Genomic DNA, 24,502 nt, shown 5'->3' with positions numbered 1-24,502 from the left:
TCTGAGGCAGGCACTTTAGGCGAGTAGTACATGCAGTGCATAGGTGTCAGTATCTGAGGCAGGCAGTATATGTGAGTAGCACAAGCAGTGCATGCATGTCTGTATATGAGCCATGCACTATCACTGAACAGAACACACCACATATACATGGCAGTATCTGGGGTGGGCAGTGCCTGTGATTAACATATGTAGTGCATACGTCAGTCCCTGAGGCATGCACTGCTGGTGAGTAGCACACACGGTACGTACAAGTCAAAATGTGAGTCAGGCTCTGTCTGTGAGTAGCACAAGCAGTGCATACATGTCAGTAGCTGAGTCAACCAATGCCTGTAAGTCGTGGGTGGCAGTGCATACATGTCAGTGTACGAGGACATTTGCACATGTCAGCAATCTCTGAGGCAGTGCGTGGCAGTTCATACATATCAGTATTCGAGGACATTTTTACATTTCAGCAGTATCCGAAGCAGTGCATACATGTCAGTAGTCTCTGAGGCAGTGCATGACAGTGCATACATGTCAGTATCAAAGGACATGTGTACATGTCAACAGTCTCTGACGTAGTGCATGGCAGTGCATACATGTCAGTATCAGAGGACATTTGTACATGTCAGCAGTCTCTGAGGCAGTGCATGACAGTGCATATATGTCAGTATCAGAGGACATGTGTACATGTCAACAGACTCTGACGTAGTGCGTGGCAGTGCATACATGTCGGTATCAGAGGACATTTGTATATGTCAGCAGTCTCCGAGGCTGTGGATTGAAGTGCATACATGTCAGTATCAGAGGACATTTTAACACTTCGGAGGTATCTGAGGCAGTGCATGACAGTGCATACATGTCAGTATCAGAAGACATGTGTACTTGTCAACAGAATCTGACCTAGTGCGTGGCAGTGCATACATGTCGGTAGCAGAGGACATTTTTACATTTCAGCAGTGTCTGAGGCAGTGCATACATGTCAGTATCAGAGAACATGTGTACATGTCAGCAGTCTCTGAGATAAAGCATGGCAAGGCATACATGTCAGTATCCGAGGACATTTCTACATGTCAGCGGTCTCAGAGGCAGTGCTTGGCAGTGCATACATGTCAGTATCAGAGGACATTTTTACATTTCAGCAGTGCCTGAGGCAGTGCATACATGTCAGTATTAGAGGACATTTGCACATGTCAGCAGTCCCTGAGGCAGTGGATGGCAGTGCATACATGTCAGTATCAGAGGACATTTTTACATTTCAGCAGTGTCTGAGGCAGGGCATACATGTCAGTATCAGAGGACATTTGAACATGTCAGCAGTCTCTGAGGCAGTGGATTGCAGTGCATACATGTCAGTACCAGAGGACATTTGTACATGTCAGCAGTCTCGGAGGCAGTGGATTGCAGTGCATACATGTCAGTATCAGAGGACATTTGTACATGTCAGCAGTCCCTGAGGCAGTGGATGGCAGTGCATTCATGTCAGTATCTGTGGATGTTTTCGCATGTCAGCGGTCTCAGAGGCAGGGCATGGCTTCTGTACAGTGACAGAGCCTGCGCCCTGCACCTGCCAGCGCACACGTTTGAATTCATGGCGCTGTTTCATCCCCATCTGTCCGAGCCATGGTTTAGGTATTAAAGGCCCATTTGCTGGAATCAAGCATTAATCTGCTTACACTGCCTGGGCCGTGAATGCCTGGAGGACCCTCTTCGAGGACCTATGCATCATCTCTCTCGTGAGGCGGAATGCATGGCAGATCATGCATAAGCACCATGGCACAGACCCAGGCGCGCAACACCCATTGGGCTCACCGTGCTTCAGCCCCGCCCCCCCCCCCCCCGTCACCTCCTCTGCCCGGGCTAAGATGACACGCACTGAAATGGTTCAGGAAGGCTGCGCATCCGATCCGAGAATGTGATTGTTTTCATGATTTCTGAGAGGCCCAGCAGCCCGAGCCAGACAGCGAGCCTCTGAAAAGTTTCAGCGAGTGAACCGACCCCCCTGCCCTGACCTCTTGTGCTTCCTTTAGAGTGGCGCAGAGGTGAAATCCTTGCCTGAAGGCAGGGATTTCACCTAAGCACTTGATGGGTTGTGAGCATGGGGTGTGAAGATGTGCACAGCAGGGGGAAGGCATGGCCAGTTAAGGCGATTCTTTTCCTTTGTAAAGGAATTTCTGCTGGCATCTTAGCACAGGGTGTGCTGTCTGTGCACTTGTATAGATGTGTATTCCATACAAGTGCACAGACCGCAAACCCTGGGCTATGGCGCCAGCAGGAATTAATTTACAAAGGAAAAGCTTCACCTGCACTGGCCATCCCTTTCCCCCTGCTGTCTGTGCATTTGACCCACATTGATCTATACAGTGAGACCTTCGGGAGGGGCTGGATGCCAGGACACAGTGCTGCTGATCAGCCAGACTCCGCAGTATAGTATCAGAAGAGCAGGCAGCAGTTTTTTTGTGTAAGTTCCAGCAACTTTAATGCATTTTTCAGCACAGCATTACCTACTGCCTGCATATCTAGGTTACTGTGAATGTTGTTCTTGACTTACATACATAGAAACGACAAAGAGGACAGTCCCCTCCAAATATGCAAATGTAGTGTAAGTTTGTAGTGTTTATTTTTTTTGGGGTGCTAGTGGGTAATTTTAGAGTTCAGGGTGGGTGTGGGTTTTGGGGTAGTAATTTTATGGTTCAGGGTGGGTTACGGATTGGGGTGCCAGGGGGTAATTTTAGGGTTCTGAGCGGGTATGGGTTTTGGGATTCCAGGGGGCAATTTTAGGATTCAGGGTAGGTATGGGTTTTGGGGTGCCAGGGGACATTTTAGGGTTCAGCGTGGGTATGTGTTTTGGTGTGCCAGGGGTAATTTTAGGGGTTCAGGGCAGGTGTGGGTTTTGGGGTGTCAGGGGGCAATTTTAGGGTTCAGGGTGGGTATGGGTGATGGGGTGCCAGGGGGGAATTTATGGTTCAGGGTGGGTATGGGTTATGGGGTGCCGGGGGAATTTATGGTTCAGCATGGGTATGGGTTTTGGGGTGCCAGGGGTAATTTTAGGGTTTAGGGCAGGTGTGGGTTTTCGGATGTCAGGGGGCTATTTTAGGGTTCAGGGTGGGTATGGGGTGCCAGGGGACATTTTAGGGTTCAGCATGGGTATGTGTTTTGGTGTGCCAGGGGTAATTTTAGGTTTCAGGGCAGGTGTGGGTTTTGGGGTGTCAGGGGTCAACTTTAGGGTTCAGGGTGGGTATGGGTTATGGGGTGCCAGCGGGGAATTTATGGTTCAGGGTGGGTATGGGTTATGGGGTGCCGGGGGGGGGAATTTATGGTTCAGCATGGGTATGGGGTTTGGGGTGCCAGGGGTAATTTTAAGGTACAGGGTAGGTGTGGGTTTTGGGGTGCCATGGGATTAATTTTAGGGTTCAGCGTGGGTATGTGTTTTATAGTGCCAGGGGTAATTTTAGGGTTTAGGGCAGGTGTGGGTTTGGGATGTCAGGGGGCTATTTTAGGGTTCATGGTGGGTATGGGTTATGGGGTGCCAGATGGGAATTTATGGTTCAGCATGGGTATGGCAATGGGTTTGGGGGTGCCTGAGGTAATTTTAGGGTTCAGGGAAGGAATGGGTTTTGGGGTGTCAGGGGGCAATTTTAGGGTTCAGGGTGGGTATGGGTTATGGGGTGCCAGCGGGGAATTTATGGTTCAGGGTGGGTATGGGTTATGGGGTGCTGGGGGGGAATTTATGGTTCAGCATGGGTATGGAGTTTGGGGTGCCAGGGGTAATTTTAAGGTACAGGGTAGGTGTGGGTTTTGGGGTGCCATGGGATTAATTTTAGGGTTCAGCGTGGGTATGTGTTTTATAGTGCCAGGGGTAATTTTAGGGTTTAGGGCAGGTGTGGGTTTGGGATGTCAGGGGCTATTTTAGGGTTCATGGTGGGTATGGGTTATGGGGTGCCAGATGGGAATTTATGGTTCAGCATGGGTATGGCAATGGGTTTTGGGGTGCCTGGGGTAATTTTAAGGTTCAGGGTGGATTTGGGTTTTGGGGGGCAAGGGGGAATTTATGGTTCAGCATGGGTATGGTTTCTGGGGTGCCAGGGGTAATTTAAGGTTCAGGGCGGGTATGGGTTTTGGGGCTCCAGGGGGGTGATTTTAGGGTTCAGAGGGGTATTGGGTTTTGGGGTGCCAGGGGGTAATTTTAGGGCGTGGGGTGGGTATGGGTTTTGGGGTGCCGGGGACGGATAATTTTAGGGATAGGATGGGTATGGGTTTTGGGGTGCCAGGGGTAATTATAGATTTCGGGGCGGGTATGGGTTTTAGGATTTGAGGGGGTTAATTTTAGGGTTCAGCGTGGGTATGTGGTGTCGATATTTCAAGGAATGGAGTACTTGGCAGAAAGAAGCCTGCGGGCTGATCGAAGATGTCCCTACATGCCATCACAAAGCCTTACACTGCCACAGAAGTAGTGTACGTCACTGCCTGGGATGGGAGGGGAGGGGGAGGCCTCTACTCTGTCCAATGCAGGCTTGCATGGGCCACTTAATGAACATGGCCGGCTCCTCTGGCAGCGGTAGCCAGAGCTGTGGCTGACGTGGGGAACGGTGAGGGAATCACGAATGGGCACTGGTGCACGGTGCTGGCATGACGGGGCTAGCTGCCTCTCTGTCCTCGCCACCCTGCCTGTGCCCTGCTCTGCCATCTCTCAGGTACATACTGGAACGGTTGGTACTTCTGAACCTCTGTAGGGCTCTGAGGTAACTGAAAGGGGACACTGGGTACTGTACAAAAGTCCAAAATAAATGAATAACCTGATGCCAGCGGTTCATACCGGAGCCCCTCGGAGTGTCACATCAACGTGGCCTGTGCAGCATCGTCTTTTTGCCAACTGGAGCGCTCCCCATACATTGTTTTTTTAATTGCAATTCTTGGACCTTCTGTAGGAATGCCACACAACCACTATGTGGTGCTCTATACCAGTGTACTTTGGCTTTGGTAGTGCTGGTCCCTCCCACATCGATATATGTCCTCTAAAGAACTGCTAGCTTCCTGAGTCCCAGCTCTCCACTTTGCCAAGCGTAACTGGACAGAGGCGCAACTAGAGCAATTTTTTTTGGGGGGGGGGGCTACTAAAAATTTCGGGGGGTGGGGATAATTTTTCCAGCGATAGGCAGAGTGGAGATGCAGGTGCTCTAAGGAGTGAAAAAGCAACAAAGCCTTGTTAACAAGTAAATGGTCTTTTAAAGACCTGTGAAGTACTCAGCCCGTGCTGACACACACAACGGGGGGGGGGTCTGAAGCCCTTGTGGCCCTATGGGCGTTGCACGCCTGGTACTGGACACGGCTGATCTCATTTTATCATTCTCCTGGGTGGATTTTACTACTGCCTCACCTCGTCACCTTTATCTTTTTTGGTGGGAACCCACTCGAGTGCCACAGATCAAGGTTTTAAAAGAATGGGACCACTGTGATTCTTGCAGACCATGTCTCTCTCAGGCTAATCATCACAAGAACGGCCTTCAGTGTGGGCGCCACCACAGACCACGTGGCAGCATACCTGGCAAAGGTACTACCCTCACTGGGACTTTTGGAATTTCCACTTGAAAAGGACAAAACAAGCAAACTCATTTTCAATCAAGGCTAGTGAAGAGGGATCAGTTCCAAGTAGTCTGGAGACTGCTAGGGGTTCCTGCCCCAGGGCACGCCGTGGGGTACAAAAATGCAGAATTGAGTTAGATCTGAGCTACCCCGCAGTCTCACAATGGACAGGATCTCAAGGACGGGAGTAGGTCACACGAGCCTAAGATCAAGTGCCTTTTCATGTGGCACTTGACTGAGACGATCTCATAGCCATGCGCTGAGTGGAGAGGTGTGGTGCAGCGGCCAGGGTAGCTGACTTCGGAGCACAGGGTTCCCCGTTCGATCCCTGGCTCCGGCGGTAGCTCAGCTCCGCACCATGTGACTCTGGGCAATAGCTCACTTAATTTCCACGACAGCTCCAGCGCCTTAAGACCCGTAAGGGTGAGTAGTTTGCGTTTTACAAATATGGATTTACAGTTTTACATTTTATGCGGTCTTTCCGTGCAGAGGGATTTTAAGCCTATGCCATCAGAGAAGGACGGACAATGTCCCAAAACCCTTGATATGGTCCTTAGGGATTCCCATAAGGGGATTAACATGTCCTTAGGATTTCAAAGTATAAAGTGTTTTATGGGAAAGCAAAGTCATAAAATGCCCATCTTCTCCAAATCCCTTGAAACCTTTCTGTTTAAGGTGAAGCAAAGGATAAAGTCAGCAACACTGCTCCCCTGGTGATCAATTCTTGGATGCTTCTGTTTTCCCGTTGGAGAGTCAGACCTTATGTTCTTCTCAGGCCAATTCCAAAAGGAACAGCTCAGCACAAACTGCAAGGTCATGTGCCCTAAGAGTGAGAACACAACCAACCACAGAGCCGTTTCAGGCTTATAGTTCCTCATCAGTGAGGTGCAGCTCGAATCCTATTGCACTACAAGCACACAATGCCTATCTCAGCAAACCCAACTTTCACTTTAATACAACAAATGTTAATGGGTGGAAAGCTTGCAAAACTCTCAGCTATTGTGTGGGGTAACTCCAGAGCTGCCAACTTCGGAGCTGGGGATCCAGGTTCGAGTCTTGGAATGGGCTCAACATCCTGTGATTCTGGGCAAATCACTTAATCTCCCCATGCCTCTGGACAGTGCCTACCCTCACAGGTGATTAGCCGCGCTATACAAATCCAAGTATTATTATTATTATTATTTGCAATTGCTCTGTTTTCATTCAAGTCCATGGTAATTTTTTTGCCACTGCACCACTCCAGATGGAGATCAACCATAAATAAATCAGCCTTGGGTCTGCTCCAATAGGAACAGTCTGGCTTGAACTGACAGGGTAGGTCCGCTCGGAACGGTATCACAAGAAACCCCAGGGTGCTCTCAGCTTTTTTGGGCCTTATCGGCGAGGTGCAGCTTGCATCATGTGGCACAGAGAGCAATGGACTCCCATCCCGGCATACCAGTCACACGAAGTGCATCAAATTAAAACAACAAAAAGTGATGGATAGAATGCTTGCAAAAGTTTCAGCCATTGTAAATAACGGCACTTCATGAAAAATCACTCCGTGTATTCTAGGCCATCCAAAGCTGACTAGCATCTAGGGTGACCAACTGGCATGGGTCCAAATTCAGGACGGGGAGTGTAAAAATTCAGGACAAAGGGTCAAAATTCAGGAAAAAAATTCAGGACAGGAGGTCAAAATTCAGGACAAAACTTCAGGACAAAAGGTAAGTTTTACAGACACATCAGAGGAGGTTGTGCAATAGTATATAATTAAGTCCATCCATATCCAAACATATTCAACCATTTGCAAATCTATCCATCATGTATCCTTCCATCAATCAATTCACTCATCCATCCCTCCATCCACCCTTTCACTCATTCATTCATTATCCATCCATCCAGCCTTTTAGCCTTTCACCCATCCAGCTATCCTTTCACTTACTCATCCATCCACCCAGCCACTCATCCTTCCACCCATTCACCCTGTCAGTCATCCATCCTCCCTTTCTCTCTCCATCGACCCTTTCACTTAGCCATCCTTCCTTCCACCCATCCATCTACTCATCCACTCATGAATCCATCCATTGACCCTATCAGTCATCCATCCACCCTTTCACTCACTCATCCATCCTCACATCCACCCTTTCACTCATCGGTCCATCCATTCACCCTTTCACTTATCAATTCATGAATCCATCCATCATTTTACTTATCCATCCACCCAGTCACTCGCCCACCATCCACCCTTCAACTCATCCCTCCATACTTTCACTCATCCATCCACCCTTTTACCAATCCTTCTACCCATACATCTATCTTTATACATTGTCTTATTCATCCTTCTACTTATTCATCCACCATCCTTTCTCTCATTATCCATCCATTCACCCTCTCATTCATCCATTCACCCTTTCACTAATCTATCTAGCCATCCACCCATCCCTTCACTTACTCACTCACCCACATTTTGATTTTAAATATGAACTAAGCCTTTGTCTGCAGAGTTGCAGACAGAAGAGGCCCATCAATGTCACCCTTGCTCTTGTTCCTAAAGCAAGGGGTGGGGCGGGGAAGGGTTCACTATGCCCCTGCACATAGGCAATCGGAGTCACGCATGATGCACAGTGCCAGGCCATGAGGTGACTGTGACATGGTGTTGTTTCCAGGACTTTAAGTGGGATGAAAAAACAGAACAGGGGAAGGGGGTTTCTCCAAAGTGGATGCTTGATGTAATTAAGGGCATGGCTCTAAACATCTAAGCTAAAAATCTGTGCTTAGTATAGCGTACCGCCTGACTGATATTTTGCGTCTTCTGTCATTGTATCCATATAACACAACAAGTAACGTTATACCTGCAACAAGCCAGGACTATTGGCTTTGTCAATGGTTGCTTTCTTGCATAGAATAAAAAAGCAGCAATCATGTCTTCCTTTAATATTGAAAATGCATCAGTTCTAAAATGGAGAAACTGTCACCCGAAACCAATCTTCATTCAATAGTATTATGCTTTATTCGATAGACTCAATATATTTAAAAAAAAAAAACAGGAATTAGCCTTGCCATCACAATGTGTCCCTTATAGAAACTTTATCATGGTAAAATCTATTGTTGAAGGGGCAAAACACATATCACATGGTAGTTCCTAGACATTTGAACTATTAAAAAAGCTTCATCATTCCATTGAGTCTCATCAGAATCTGACGTTTTTTAGGTCTCGCCTGTCGATGCGCATGCGCATCGAGCAAGGCGTGAGTATTGGGACTTATCCGCTCTTTATCCACACTGCAAGGAATCGTGGCGATTCCTTGCAGTGCCCGTGACTTTTAAGCTCAATGCGCATGCGCATTGAGCTTAAAAGCGCGTGCACGTCCGTCTTTGTTTACCCGCTCCGCCCCCTCCCCTTCCCGCCGTGTCGCATTTCTCCTCCCCCCTCCCCTCTCTTCCCTCCGGCTTGTTTCTTTATTTGACCCGCTCCGCTCCGCCCCCTCCCCTTCCCGCCGTGTCGCATTTCTCCTCCCCCCTCCCCTCTCTTCCCTCCGGCTTCTTTTTTGTTTATTTTACCCGCCGTGTCGCCGTGTCTCCGATCCTTTCGCTTGTTTAGTTTTCTGTTACAACTTGTAAGCGAGTATCTCGTCGTCTTATGCTTCGTGCAGTGGTTTCCAATCCTAGCCCAGGCCTCTGGTGGCAGGATGCGCGCTCAGCATTGCCTGCACCGCACACTTATGCCCTCCCTTCTCCATCTGTCACACACCGTCTCCCCGTTAGCCCCTCCCTGTCCTGTAATTCCGTGCAGTTCCTGCATCCGCAGTGCTGCGCTCCCTCGGAACTGGCTCGTGGCTACAGAGCGCATTGCCGCGGCGGGTCGCGCTGCGCGTGGACATGCAGCGCGCGAACAGGCAGCGCGCACTGTTTATTTCAAGCCCTGTCTAATGAATATTTTATTAAGGAATAAATGTTATGCGAGTCCCGCACCCAAGTGGCTTTCCCTGAGGGGCCGATCCATTGATCATCAAGCATCTTAATGAAACCGAAATGTTTAACCCCTGCCGCGCCCCCGCCGGTTCTGTAGAGTTTGAGACCTGCGGGCACCTTCTCCCCCTTTTACTGCTTTTATTTGACTTTATCCCATCAATCAACGTCCCTCTTTTATATTGTTTAAGGCATTACATTAGCGCCACTGTGTACACACTCATCAAATATTGCATTCCTCAAACCTGTTCTTGGCGCTTTAAAGAACTGTGCCCTGAAGTGCATTTCCCTGCCAGTGTTTTGATGTATTTCATGTGTTTTCCGTTTTAAGAACGCGCATTATATGTGTACCAAGTAGGTTAACTATCACAGCCTTTCCGTCTCCCCATATCCAAACTGCATAGAAACGGAGCAGTAATCGCAGTGTATCGCTTAAGAAATCACCAAAAAGTACAGCGTTACCTAACTACGCTCTGATTCGCTACAACACTAGAGTGCCCCACACAGCCTTAGATAAATACTCACCCTCAACCCCTCACCCTCACTCACCCTCACCCTCACTCACCCTCAACCCCTCACCCTCAACCCCTCACCCTCACTCACCCTCACCCTCACTCACCCTCACCCTCACTCACCCTCAACCCCTCACCCTCACTCACCCTCACTCACCCTCAACCCCTCACCCTCACCCTCACTCACCCTCAACCCCTCACCCTCAACCCCTCACTCACCCTCACTCTCACTCACCCTCAACCCCTCACCCTCACCCTCACTCACCCTCACTCACCCTCAACCCCTCACCCTCACTCACCCTCACCCTCACTCACCCTCAACCCCTCACCCTCACTCACCCTCAACCCCTCACCCTCAACCCCTCACTCACCCTCACTCTCACTCACCCTCAACCCCTCACCCTCACTCACCCTCACTCACCCTCACCCTCACTCACCCTCAACCCCTCACCCTCACTCACCCTCACCCTCACTCACCCTCAACCCCTCACCCTCACTCACCCTCAACCCCTCACCCTCACTCACCCTCAACCCCTCACCCTCAACGCCTCACCCTCACCCTCACTCACCCTCAACCCCTCACCCTCACTCACCCTCACTCACCCTCACTCACCCTCACTCACCCTCAACCCCTCACCCTCACTCACCCTCAACCCCTCACCCTCACTCACCCTCACCCACCCTCACCCTCAACCCCTCACCCTCACTCACCCTCAACCCCTCACCCTCACCCTCACTCACCCTCAACCCCTCACCCTCAACCCCTCACTCACCCTCACCCTCACTCACCCTCACCCTCACCCTCACTCACCCTCAACCCCTCACTCACCCTCAACCCCTCACCCTCACCCTCACTCACCCTCAACCCCTCACCCGCTCACCCTCACCCTCAACCCCTCACCCTCACTCACCCTCAACCCCTCACTCACCCTCACCCACCCTCACCCTCAACCCCTCACCCTCACTCACCCTCAACCCCTCACTCACCCTCACCCACCCTCACCCTCAACCCCTCACCCTCACTCACCCTCACTCACCCTCAACCCCTCACCCTCACTCAGCGCAACCACAGCATCTTCACTAAATATATTTAATACACTTTAAGCTATTGGCAATATAAAATAAAATCCATTTTATTTACGTATTAATTATTGTTTTTTAAAGCCATTGATTTTTTTTATATCAATACATATAAGTCACATATAAGTCCCGTTAATACAAAACATGCTGCTTTACAAATGCTAGAGGTGTCACATTTAGAAAAATTATAACTATTGGCTTTGTAAAGAAGAAAGCTATTAATTTAGCTATTTAGAAAAAACAACACATAAATAAAAAACAAAAAAATAATTAACACCTATAGCTCAAACTTTCCTACTGCGAGACCTATTGCATTTCCAATGCTTGTCTAGAGGTGTGAACAAGTGCATGAACCGCTGGATTAGATGTGTTCACTGCAGAGGATTAAACCCGAGATGCCAATAATGATTACAAGTTTATTCAGAAACGTGTGCATTTAGATAATTAAAGGGGCACTCTACTGGGCATCACCCAATCCAAACTCCTCCCCCTCAAAACTGCTCTACACTCCACGTATCCCATTTTCAGTTAAATTCAGTAATGTCACTGCAAGCCTCATTTAGTTACATTGTCTTATGTCTAGAATAAAATTGAAACTGAGAGCTCCTGCCTACAACACAATCCAAACTAACTCTCCGATTTACCTCTCTAATCTCAAACTACCTGGCAGCCCCAGAGGCCTCCTGTGTGAAAACAAAATTCTTATGGAAACGCCAAGAAACAACTCCCCCCGCCCCACCCCTCTCCCCTCAAGCAGTTTTCTGTCTGACAGAATGCCCTGGACAGAGGTTGTAGGAGGTCGGCCACCACATGCTGCCACACCCCAGACTGCCCCATTGTCATTCTGTATGTAGCAATTAGCCGCAGACAGAGTGACAATGGGCGGGAGGGGCTGCTCTTGTGCTCTAGGAGGAGTGCGAGGCGCCCCATCAGGGAGCTGATGACCCACAATTACGGACAAAAGGCGTCCGTAAAAGAGATCCTCACGGACAACGGACGTGAGGTCCCAATTACGGACGGTCCGTGAAATTTACTGACGGTTGGTCACCCTACTAGCAACCATTCTTCAATTCACCAGTGAGATTCATAAAAGTCAACCTTTAGAAACCTGACCCCTTAACTTTACTCTTTAGGAAGGTAGTGTAGATTTTAGAGGCGACTCCTCCGCTAAGGCAGAGGAGCGTCATCCCACTGGTTGTCAGCAGTGAAAAAGAGGGAAAATAAAATTACAATAACACAATGTCATTATCATTTTATTTTCCGTGCTGAAAGTGTTTTGGGGAGCGCTTTGCTGTCATCACAGCCAGCAAGGGGAGGAGTGGCCGGTGCACTTAAGTGTGATTGACAGTTTGGCGGGACGGCTTGGGCAGGCCAAATAGTCATGCGCACTTAGCATGTTGCCCACCTGGCTGTATTGCACAGCTTGGGTGAAGAACATGTACAGGCTCCCACTCCCTATCTGTGCGAACCAGGCCGCTTAGACCAATCATGCACGGCACTGCTGTCATGCTGGTGACAGCAGCGTCATGATTGGTTTAGGGGAGCCTGTGTGGTTCCTACCTCTGGGGATAGAAGTGGAGGAGAGGCAAAGATGCAGAGGTAAGTGACATTTTCGCTCCCGTTTCCCCGCCCCACCACCCCGTTTCGTACCTGCCAACATGAGTAGATTTTAATACCAAAAAGAATAGTAGGAAGATTAGAACAAATGCCGTAGACAAATTTTAAACCCCCTCAAGTTCTGTGTGTCCACTGCCCAAACAATGAATGCAGAGCAGAGCTGAGGAGAGTTCCCTTGTTCCTTCTTTAAATTCTAGGGCCACATCAAGAAAAGTGACCCAGAATGACAATCACTCACAGATGCAGAAAGGATACATAGCCAAACCATCCTAAGAAACAAGATAATACCAGAATATCATCTCACAGCCATACAATCGCCATGGAGATGCCCAGCCTACCCGCACAAGATTCAAGGATGATAAATTACAGGAAGGAGGGGTGTATTGGTGAGGATCATAGAGCAGGCTGAAAGAAAGCACGAACCAACACAACACAACAAACACACTGTTATTCTTAGGTAACACAACAAGCTGGGATGTTCTCGATCACAGTGAAGAAACGCTGGTACTCCTTTCAGATATCCAAAACTAAAGTACAAACACTCACCAAGTATAGAGCAAGTGACCACAAGCTGGAAGTGGGGTCTAGGTGACAGATGAAAGCACAAACACGAAGTATGAAACCTGCCAACAGTGGTGACCTCCGAAAAGAAGAGACCGGCGGATACTTTCTTGTCTAATGTACTGCTTCACAAAAGGCTCAAGACACTTATCTGCCCCACATTCTGTTAAGAAAAATACATGTTTGACTGCAAAAGGGACAGAAAAAGAATTGTGCTCCGCACTAGGAGTGCTACAATGTGAGCAGCAAATGTGGCTGGAAGACACGAAATGCAGACTGCATAGATTTAGAAACAGCCTGGACTGCAAACAACTACTGCTGTAGAGACTGCAATATTTAATGCTCTTCACATATTTATTTTGCAATACTTGTCAGTCAGGTCAAGCAACTAAAGGACTTTGCATTGCACTGAATGGCAGTGCGTTGTTTTGACTTGCTGCTTTGAGGCTCCAAAAGTTCACAGGGGTCGCTGGCACCAGACTTGAGAGAAACCCTGGCATTCTCCAACCCAATGTGTGTCTATGGCTCCGGTGATCCATTAGAAAAGAGTTTCCATTCTCGTCTTAATTGTTGTCCCTATACAGACCCCAGTCTGCAATGCAGAGTTTGATGTAATGGCTCCAACGTACCCTAAACAACTAAAAAGAAAACGGTCCAAACGACCCAACCCCTGGTTCAACAGTGATCTTTACGAAAAACGGTGTCTCCTCAGGCTTGCCGAAAGACAACGGAGACGTACCCCCTCCTTGGCCAACCTCGTATTCCTGCATCAAAGACACCACGTCTAAAATAGGCACATTAAGAACTCCAAAGCAAAGTTCCTTCTAAATCAACTGAAATCATCAAAAAACAATCACCCTGCAAAAGCGTTCCTGCTACGTCAATAAACAAAGCACCCCCTAATTGTGAAACTTTTGCCTCCTTTTTCACGGCATCAAGACCGCACACAGTCTTCTACCGCCCCCAACCTCTCTGACTCCCCCCACAATGGACTATGAAGCTCACCCGTATTTCTGCCTCTTCTCACCCAAAAATGATGCCTCCTGGTATAGCTTCTTAACCCTTGATGAGATTGGCACTCTGAATCTTTTGACCTCCTTGAAATATTCTAACCACTTCATTGATGCCCTCCCCACTAAACTCCTAAATGAGTCCATACACCTCCTATTCCCTCTGTGCATTAAGATACTCAATGCCTCTTTCTCTCAAGGCTTCCTACGGGACTTCCTCGAAATCGGTCAGGTCACCCCTAGCCTAAAAAAAAAACAATTCCGACCAGTCAGATCCCAACAACTACTGCCCCATCTCTGACAGCTCTACTCTGACCAAACTCCTAGAAAAATGAGTGCACTTACAGCTTCTCAATCATATTGAACAATTCCAACTCCTCTACCAGTGCCAATCTGGCTTCCCATCAGGCCACAGCACTGAAACAACCATGGTCCATATTGTCTATGATGCCATATGCTCGCTTGACCGAAATTAATCTTGCCTTTGATCCTATTGGAACCTTCAGCAGCCTTTGGCACCATCACCCAAGCCACCTTACTCGACAGAGGATGAGCCTCTCCAGCACGGTGCTAAATTGGTTCTTCTGCTTTTTACACAACAGATTGCAGCGCTTCCTAATTAATCACACCCTACCCAAACAGGCCTCACTATCACTAGGCATCCCCTAGGGCCCTATCCTCTCCCGACCCTCTTCAACTTCCACATGGAGTTCCTAACCGACATCTTCAAATACTCCTGCATCTCCTACCATATGTATGTTGACGACACCCAACCCTATATGAGAATAACCTCTGTTGAGGACATCCAAGTCCTCAATAACACCCTAACTTTAACACAACAATGGATGACTCGGAATCATCTCATACTCAATGCCCTTAAATCTGAAATCTTACTGATTGCCCCACCCACCTCCACCTCAAACGTCAAGGAATGGATGTCGCTTCTTTTAGCCTTAAATTGCATCCCACACATAGTCGACTCTGCCAAATCCTCGGGTATCATCCTAGACAAAGACCTTTCCATGCATGAACACACCAACGCCATCACCAGAGGAGCCAACCTTCAATTGCATATCCTTAGCAAACTAAAACCTTTCCTCCCTGCGGCTGACCTCATAACTGGGAAACAGGCACTTGTGCTTCTGAAACTGGACTATGGTAGTGCTACCCTTGTGGGCCTCCTGAAAACCGCACTTGCTCCTCTTAGGGCCATTCTTAATTCAGCAGCCAGGCTAATCAATGTATCAAAAAAGTGTTCATATCACGCCTGACCTACATGCTCTGAATAGGCTGCCACTTGAGGCCAGGATAATCTCAAAACTGAAATTCTTCTCTCACTGAAGACTTGCCATGCCCCCTCTCTCTGTCTCACCAGCCCACCATTGAATCTACTGCCCTCCATCACTGCATAACTTGTCCGATTCTTTGACCCATGTTTCACTTAACCCCCTCACCTCCGCTATTCTAGTCATCACTACTTCTGGGATAACTGTGCCACTAGTCCCCACACACGGCATCCTTCCTCCTTAACTAACTCAGCACTTTTATGTACACTGGCGATAGTACTCCTCTCTGTTTTACTGCCTATCTGTACAGCTGTTTACACTTTAATGTAACTCGGGTACCGCTGCTATTCAGCTCATATATCCCACTAGCCCTGTTGTACTATACATTAAAAAAAAATCTCCAGAGAAGGAAGTTTACAAGCACCGGGGATGCCCTAAGAAGTGGGATAGGAAATGGGGTGAGTGGAATGCATACAGGGGGGAGATCTGTACCTCTCCTACAGAAGATATGGCGATCAGGAGCAATCGAAACAGTGATCTGCCCAATTTTTAAATATTTGTCATCTATGTATATTGAACTGCATTTAATGGGAGATCTAAACCTTTCTATCAGAAGATATGGCAATGAGAGAAAATTGTAACAGTAACCCTCTAAATTTTCAAATACTGTAATGTGATATTGTACTGATGACTCTGTGCTTTAATTCTAACAAAAAATTATAAATATTAAAAAAAATTCTCTCTGTACCTCGTGTTACTCATATTGTTCCAACCTTGTATAGAACCAAGTTGCCTTGAACCTTAATGCTAAGTTATCTTGTGCTTTCACTACTCGGGAAAATCTATGCATCTACTCTTCCTTCCCTGGCTACTCACTCTCATATCTACTTCAAGACATTCGACACTCATGTATCCTACTTTCTGACTCTTCTTATATACGACTGTTACTGTGTACTTTTATTGGTATAACTGTGGTATGTGCTGCTATTTTGTTCCATATCCTGCTGTAAACCGTTTGTATTTTTATCATTACTATATATATATATTTTTGGGTACACAGACAAAATATCGATTTTTAAATATCGATATACAATATCGAAGTTTAAATATCGATGGGACAAAATATCGAAGGTAAGTAATATCGACAGTCTTAATATCGATATTAGTATGCTATCAGTAATATCGAAGTTTTAAATATCGATGTCAATAATATCGAAATAAATAACTTCGATGTTACTAATATCAATTTTTTAATAAATTTAGTGTATATTATATTGTATTTATTATGTTTTATTATTTATTTTTAATGCAATTTAATTAAATTTTGTCTTTTACTACTGTAGCGGGTTGTGGGTTTATAGGGGAATAGGGTGGCAAGTAATTTAATTATGTTAAATTAATTATTAATTAGTAGGAATTATTAATTAATTAATTGAGAATTAATTTTTAATTAATTTTAATTAATTGATTAATTGATAAATATGTTCTGTAGCGGGTTATGGGTTTATAGGGGAATAGGGTGGGAAGTAATTTAATAATAATTAATTAATTAATATATGTTTGTACATATTTTAATTAATAATTAATTGGTAATTAATTTATATTAATTAGTTAATTAATTAATATAATTTTGTACATATTTTTAATAATTAATTAGTTGGTAATTAATTAATATTAATTAGTTAATTACATTATTTATAGTATTTTTTTATATATAATTTTTGTTATTCTTAATTAATTAATTGGGAAAAATAATATTAATTATTAAATTAAATTAATTACAGCTAATGTGCTAATATATTTACTTTATTGTTATTGTTAATTAATAATTAATTGGTAATTAAATAATATTAATTCATTTTGGGTAAAGGAGTATTTTTAGGGTTCAGAGTCAGTTTTCAGTTTTTGGGTAAACGGGTATTTTTAGGGTTCAGGGTCAGTTTTCAGTTCTTGGATAAAGGGGTATTTTTAGGGTTCAGGGTCAGTTTTCAGTTTTTGGGTAAAGGGGTATTTTTAGGGTTCAGGGTCAGTTTTCAGTTCTTGGGTAAAGGGGTATTTTTAGGGTTCAGGGTCAGTTTTCAGTTTTTAGGTAAAGGGGTATGTTTAGGGTTCAGGGTCAGTTTTCAGTTTTTGGGTAAAGGGGTATTTTTAGGATTCAGGGTCAGTTTTCAGTTTTTGGGTAAAGGGGTATTTTTAGGGTTCAGGATCAGTTTTCAGTTTTTGGGTAAAGGGGTATTTTTAGGGTTCAGGGTCAGTTTTCAGTTTTTGGGTAAAGGGGTATGTTTAGGGTTCAGGGTCAGTTTTCAGTTTTTGGGTAAAGGGGTATTTTTAGGGTTCAGGGTCAGTTTTGGGTTTTTGGGGTACAGGGATATTTTTAGGGTTCAGGGTCAGTTTTGGGTTTTTGGGGTACAGGCGTACAGGGTAAAAACAAAAAAAAATTACATTACATCAATTTAATAACATTAAAAAAAATTAAATTACATTAAATTATTAAGTGTTTTATTTATTTTAAATGTATATGTATTCGTTTTAATTTTGTTTTAATATTTTTTATTTAATATTTGTAAAATTATATGTATTTTAAAATTATTTTTACATTATTATTAATACATTCAAAAAAACGATATTTTTAATTCCGATATTTTTGTACTACGATATTATTTTTTCGATATTTTTGTACTTACCTTTATGAAGATATGATTCCGAAATTTTTTATGTCGATATTTTTGTTCCGATATTTTTGTATTTCGATATTCTGTCTGTCGATATTATGTCAGACATTCATATTTTTGCAAGTACTCTTTAGGTACCTTATGTTATTTTTGGCGTGCTTACTCTTACCATTACTTTATATATCTCTATGTTCCTGTTATGTACCTCATGTTATTATTGTTTGTCCCTACTCCGTAAAGCACTCTGATACCTTCATGTCAAGTCTGCGCTATACAAAAATCACAAATAAATAATAATAATGATTGCTGTGGATCTGACCCCAACCCAGTGTCACATACTAACAAATGTCCTATGAGACTCTACAGTGCTCAATTTGTAAAAAAAATAATTGCTGGTGCCCTCGTCAGGAGACCACTGCAGCATGCACCGTACATTGCCCCTGCCAGCGCTGCCAATAATAGTACCAACACAACTGCTAACTATCACACTCCTATAAGTGTGAAAATTCAGACTATTCCAGGACCCACAGCTATACAAATGACTAAGGAGGCAGGAAATAGTCATTTTATATCGATATTGATTTTAATAAACAACTGTTGTTGTGTTCATCTCTAAATTAGGTAGATAGTACCACCATGTGGCAGACTGTCACAAGCACAGGTTTCGACAATTAAATGTGGGTGCTGAGCACTGGAAACCACCGGCTCAAATTAAGCACTGCTCTCATATCTTGTCTTGTGATACATGGAAACATTTCCATTCTTTTTAGTTCATTGATTCTGTCGCCTTTTCGCAGAGTTGCTGTTCTCTACCCAAAAATGAAAACATTTAGGATGCTGCCCCCATTCCCAAGAATTGCAATACCATTTCAATAATTGTAAACTCTAAGGGGCTGGATTTTTGATGCTGCCTCTGAGGGTCTATCCATTGGTGTGAAGACATGCTATGCTTTCTCCGTCTTTGAGCAATTTGTCAGGGTCTGATCAAAATGGATTTCATGACCCTCCTCCCTTTATCTGGAAATTCAAAGCACCTGTCACAGTCTCAAGATTGGCTGCTGTACTTCCAAATGTATTAGTTGTTAGGGTCTGAACCAATAATATAGGGATTTATTATGCTCTGGTGGTGGTCAGGATTCCCTACAGGGCACCCACTCAATATGACCCTCAAAATCATGATTACAAATACCGAATCCCTTACCTAGGAACTGGCAATGTCTAGCCCTCAGGATCAGAACTTGAAAAAATGAACCTCAGTTTTAAGATTAGCAGTGTCACCTCCACTTGTTGTTTTGGCAGCTAAGCTTGCTCATGCCTGTGATACTCCATATATGCACTGCTTGGGCTAGCAAATGTACATGTTCCACCTGCTGGAGGATATGGAGGAAGTGTAGTATAAAACTGGTTGCAAACTGAGCACCAGTTTTCAATAATGTGCTTTGACTATCTACTGTTAGGCCCCAATGCAAAATCTTTAGTTACGGGCTGGTCATAGTTTGCTACCCTTGTGATTGGCTACAAACACAGAGATGGTGGTCAACTAAGGACAGCAGATCATCATCCCGGCATTTGCATTCCCAAAGGATTTTTTTTAAAGCAGTCTGTGTTCCTTAAGGGAACCAGTGTTACTTTTAAAAATATGAGTTTCCTGTTTGGAAAAACATTGGGGGGGGGGGCTCAGTACTGGTCCCCTGAGCAACTACCTACTCTCTGCAAGACTGCTAACCCACTTGCCAAATGGGAAGAGGTCCCAAGAGGGCTCCTTCATCTTGGGAATTCAGTTAATACCAGCGGCGACTCCTCCGCTATGGCGGAAGACTGTCACCCCCTTTATCAGCCTCAAAATCTTGCAAATAAAACGATAATAAAAGTGTTGATTATAGTTTTATTTTTGCTGAGGCATGTGGCGGGTCGGTCATGGAGGAGGAGTGGTGAGCAGGGCACTGTTGCCAGTGAACATGCCGATTTGGCCAGCTGTCTCAGGCCGGCCAAATCGTCCTGCGCACTGAAACTCTCACCAACCCCAGCTGCATTGCTGGGTTGGAGAGATCAAGCACAGGTTCCCAGTATCACTCGGATCGCAAATTCTCAGCGCGCTTAGGCCAATCCAGACGCTGCTTTCAGCAGAAGCAGGATTGGCCCCACGGAATTCTGGGAGCCTGTGCTGGTGACGACGGAGCAGAAGAGTGGAGATGTGGCAAAGCAGAAGGTAAGTTATTATTTATTTTTTTGTGTCTCCTTTGTTTGTCCTCCACCTCCCTTTTCCATCCCCCCACCTCGCCACTCTGCCGGATCAGGGGCCACTACTGGGTACCACCTCCATTCAGGTGTCAGTATCAGATCGATGGTTAGGGACTGCAGTAGCAGTTGCAAAACATTGTTATATATCATTCTGATTCGCAATTAGGAAGCCCTTTCATGTCCCTATGGAACTGTGATTCAATATGTCTCTAAACCCATTGTGTTGAGTCAGAAATCCATTCCTTCCTCAGAATATTAATTTAGTACATTGTAAAAAGCATTTTGTGTTTTCCTTCTGGTGATTTTGCAAGTCTGCGGTATCTTGCTGTTGGGTTAATACTGTTCTTGTGTTACTTCGTTCCTGGTTGCTCAGCCAGTGTGAGTGTTTTGTGTAGAACGTTGGTGTGATGGACATGTTTGGAAGGCTTGGGTGCCTGGTGGGAGTATTGGCATTTGAAGATTGGCTGAGCAGCAGGATGGCTGCTCCTGGTGGGGCTGCTCTACATGATCTTCACAACATGTAACTACAACCTAATAAATCTACATAAAGCTACATCTCGGCATCTAGAATTCGTTATTACAGAGTCGTAGGCTTTGCAAATGCAAAATGGTTTAGCACACCTGGTCCTATGTGCCCGTACTGCCTTCGATAACATATGTGCAGATACTACGCTCAATAATAGAAACGTCAGAGCTGCCTGTATCAACAGATATGCATGTAGTTCCTTTGATAGTTGCTATGTTCAGCATGTAAAAGTAGATACACATACTGCTTGTGATAATGGCCATACACTGCAAGATCGAATGCACTGCTAGTGACAGAAGATATCTACAGGCCTGTACTAGTAAATAAACGTGCACTGCCTGTGATATTGGACCACGCACTGCTTGTGCTACCAGAATTACTTGCACTTCCCGTGAGAGCAGACATGCACGTTCCTGCCTGCAATAGCAGTTATGCGCATGCACTGTTTGGGATAGTAACAATGGGTGCACTGACTTTATTTTTACAAAACAAATAAATCGATAGCAGCCTGCGGTTGTGACTATGCACGCACTAAAGGTGATAGCCAATATTCCTATTTCATTTGTGAGAGAAGATGTGCACGCGCCCCCAGCAATAGTACTCACGTCTGCCTTTAGCTGTCATAACCAATATGTTAGACATGGGTGTACAGCCTGCTCCCTGGTAGCGTAGCGCCGCTGCACGAGCGCTCCTTGCATACTAAACATCAAGACATAACTAATGACGTACTACACGCACGCAATGTTATTTTATGATGAATGGCTGCAGCCAGTGAAATTGCATCACACGCACCACAGCGCTCAGGCGCAGAGCCCGTGTTTGCAGGCCACATATGATGGAAGCGGAGGACAGGTGTTTAAGTCCCCGTCTCGCCCCCCTCCAGGCTTGAGGTCGCGCGATTACTGAGATGGGGTTCGCCTATCAACCTTACCTTCTCTAGGGTACGCCCCCCTCGCCGGTAGCCGCGATCCTCGCGCCTATGCTTGGAGCCCCCCGCCAATTCAGCCACTTAGTGCTGGCTCCGATGCTCCCCTCTGCAGCTCCCTCTCCAATCTCTGCGCAGGCAGCTGTGCATTCTTAAAGGGGCGATGCCTGACGCGCCGGTGGGCCCCACTGTAGAGCGCGGGATTTAATAGCAAATGATGAGCTTGGATCACACCGAAAATCTCGTAATTTGACGTGAGCGAAATACGGGACTGTTATTTGCACCTCCTCTCCTTCTAGCCCTAAGCCCCGTCAAATATCTCTGGCCGGAAAAGTCTTAAAAACAAATGTTATGCTCTGCGTTTTCAGAAGAAGAGGTGAAAAGTGGTCGGCTCTTTTGTAAAAACCGGTGGTTGTAGTGCATTAAAAAGTATGGGAACTTTGATGCTCTGTGCAATGCGGGAGAGGGGGCCATGGGGGCATGGGGGCATGGTCATAGGTATGGCTAAAAAATCTAATTATTCTGTAACTTTTTTTCGGCCTTTCACCTTCAGGTAATCTCCTATAAAATAACGCTTAACTTAAAGGAAAATTAAATGAAAGTGATGATAAGTTTGAAATGCGTTCGTACATTGTGAAACCTCTATAAGTTATTGCACAGCACCAAAGAGCCACCGAATTGAATCCTGGTTGGTGCAGTGGAGAACAGTGACTTATTTATGTTTAGTGCTACAAGGTCCAGGTCTGTGACAGAAAGCACTGTGAAAATGTAAGTCATTATTTTAGGGGCTCGAGTCTGGGTACCAAGCGGGTGGACAGCGTCCCCCCACTTATTTTACCCGGATGACGCCGTACCCCCTGCAAAGATGCCCTGGCTGAGGAACAAAGTGTAAACAAAATTAACTATATCCGTTTGTCACACAATTTCGGCATCAGCGTGAAACTTTTCGGCTGCAATTGTGATGATTTTGCCCACGTTCTTTCTAATGAGAAGGCCGCGGCGCTCATTAGGAATTTAGATTACTATATGCAGATAGTTTTTCTGTTCAGGATATTATTTCTCTCCATTTTTGTTGTTTATAAAATCGCTACCCAGTGAGCGGTGTCTCTTTTTCGACCCTGGAACGATGAAAGTTGCCTTCTCTGGATTGGAAGTTGACATGCAGATTACACCATAAAACAGCGACAACCGTTTAATTCACAGACCCCCCATAGAAGTCTATTTTTACCTTTTGCGACGTCTCCTCCGGTCATGACGTCACTCCATGTCTTTGAGCGCCCCCCACTTCTATGTTTTACCTTTCGTGATGTCACTTCCTGTTGTGACGTCACTTCCAGTCTTTAAGCGTCCCCCCACTTCTTTATTTAGGACTTGTGCACTGATTATTTTAAACCTGTATTATACACAGTATAAGAAAGGCTGCTACAAAATTTGCAAAAAGGGCGGATTAAGATAAAGTGCTTCCAAAATATAGATTTTAGTAATACCCAGACTGTATGTAGTGCAATTGTTTTTTTGCAATGGTCTTTTAAAAGAACACAGTTCACAGCTTAGCTGGTAGTTCCCTGACACCTCTCAAAAAGAATAAAGGTGTGTCATCTGGAAGTTGCAAGTGATTCCATCAATTAAAGCTCCTATCGGTTTCCATGCACCCTTTCCATTTGCAGATTGGGGCTTTGGGGTGGCGGCCAACCGTCAGGGAGGCTTGCACCCCCGGGGTTTTTGGGCCGGGTGGTGCAGTCCCGGCCCAATTGGGCTCCTTTGGGCTGTCTTTGGGCTCCGGGGCTAGGGTACTTAACCGGTCATTTCGTTCGTCGTGTCACAATTTTGTAAGGTCACACAGCGGCGACTAGGAGGGACAGGCTTTTTTTGGGTTTGTCTAGCGTTGGCAGGGAAGTCAAGTTGCAGGCAAGTTCGTCAGCGTGTGCGGAGTTTCGGCGCTAAAGCAGCGGAGGACGCGAGGGTGCAGGAGGCGATGCGGCTCCTTCAGGGGCCGGCCGCATGGGCCTTGTGAGAGGCCACGTCGAAGTGGCAGCTTGGCCGCGTATTCGTGCGGCCTGGGGTGTGGCCGTGGCGGTGTGGGCATGCTCGCTGCCGTATACCGGGTCGCAAGGGAAAACAGAGACGGTACGTGGCAGGAGCCGCAGAGCGAGTGCAGCCCATGTAAAGAGGGAACGGGGCGCTGCGAGGCGCCCGCTCTCGATTTCGTAGGTGGGAAGGGAGGAGCAGTGTGGGAAACTACGCACCATAAGGGCACAGTGGCTGTGAGTGCCGTGTGTGTCACGAAAAAAGGGGGAGCAGCATCCTGGGTGCGCAAGTAGATGAGGATCCTAGGGCGCCAGAGGGTTCAACTGAGCGAGAAGGGCAGAAGCGGGGCTTGGTGGAGAACCCTGGGCAAAGCAAGAGGGCAGACAGCACGAGGCAGGGGAGGGGCAAGTGGTCCTGGGAAAAATAGGAAGGCTGGGAAGCAGTGGGGCCCCCGGGGAAGGGAGGCTCTGGAGCCCCAGGAGGTCATGGAGGTGGAGGAGAAAAAGTAGGGGTGGGGTCAGGGATGAAGCA

The 24,502-nt window shown here is 46.1% G+C and overlaps 1 protein-coding gene across 2 annotated transcripts in view; it reads right to left on the bottom strand.

Annotated features, from left to right (window-relative positions):
* The window catches only part of MPP2 (MAGUK p55 scaffold protein 2), a 627,381-nt gene extending 605,315 nt beyond the window's left edge, over nt 1-22,066 (bottom strand). For both annotated transcript variants that reach the window (XM_086923954.1, XM_086923953.1), the window contains exon 1: nt 21,950-22,066. The gene's annotated coding sequence lies outside the window, so the exon portion shown is untranslated. The remainder of the gene's footprint in view (nt 1-21,949) is intronic.
* Nucleotides 22,067-24,502: the final 2,436 nt, after the last annotated feature.

Source organism: Lissotriton vulgaris, chromosome 5 (genome assembly GCF_964263255.1).
Source record: "Lissotriton vulgaris chromosome 5, aLisVul1.2, whole genome shotgun sequence".
Classification (NCBI taxonomy): Eukaryota; Metazoa; Chordata; class Amphibia; order Caudata; family Salamandridae; genus Lissotriton; species Lissotriton vulgaris.
The sequence above is the reverse complement of the archived record's forward strand: the minus strand, read 5'-3'. Positions and strand labels throughout refer to the sequence as shown.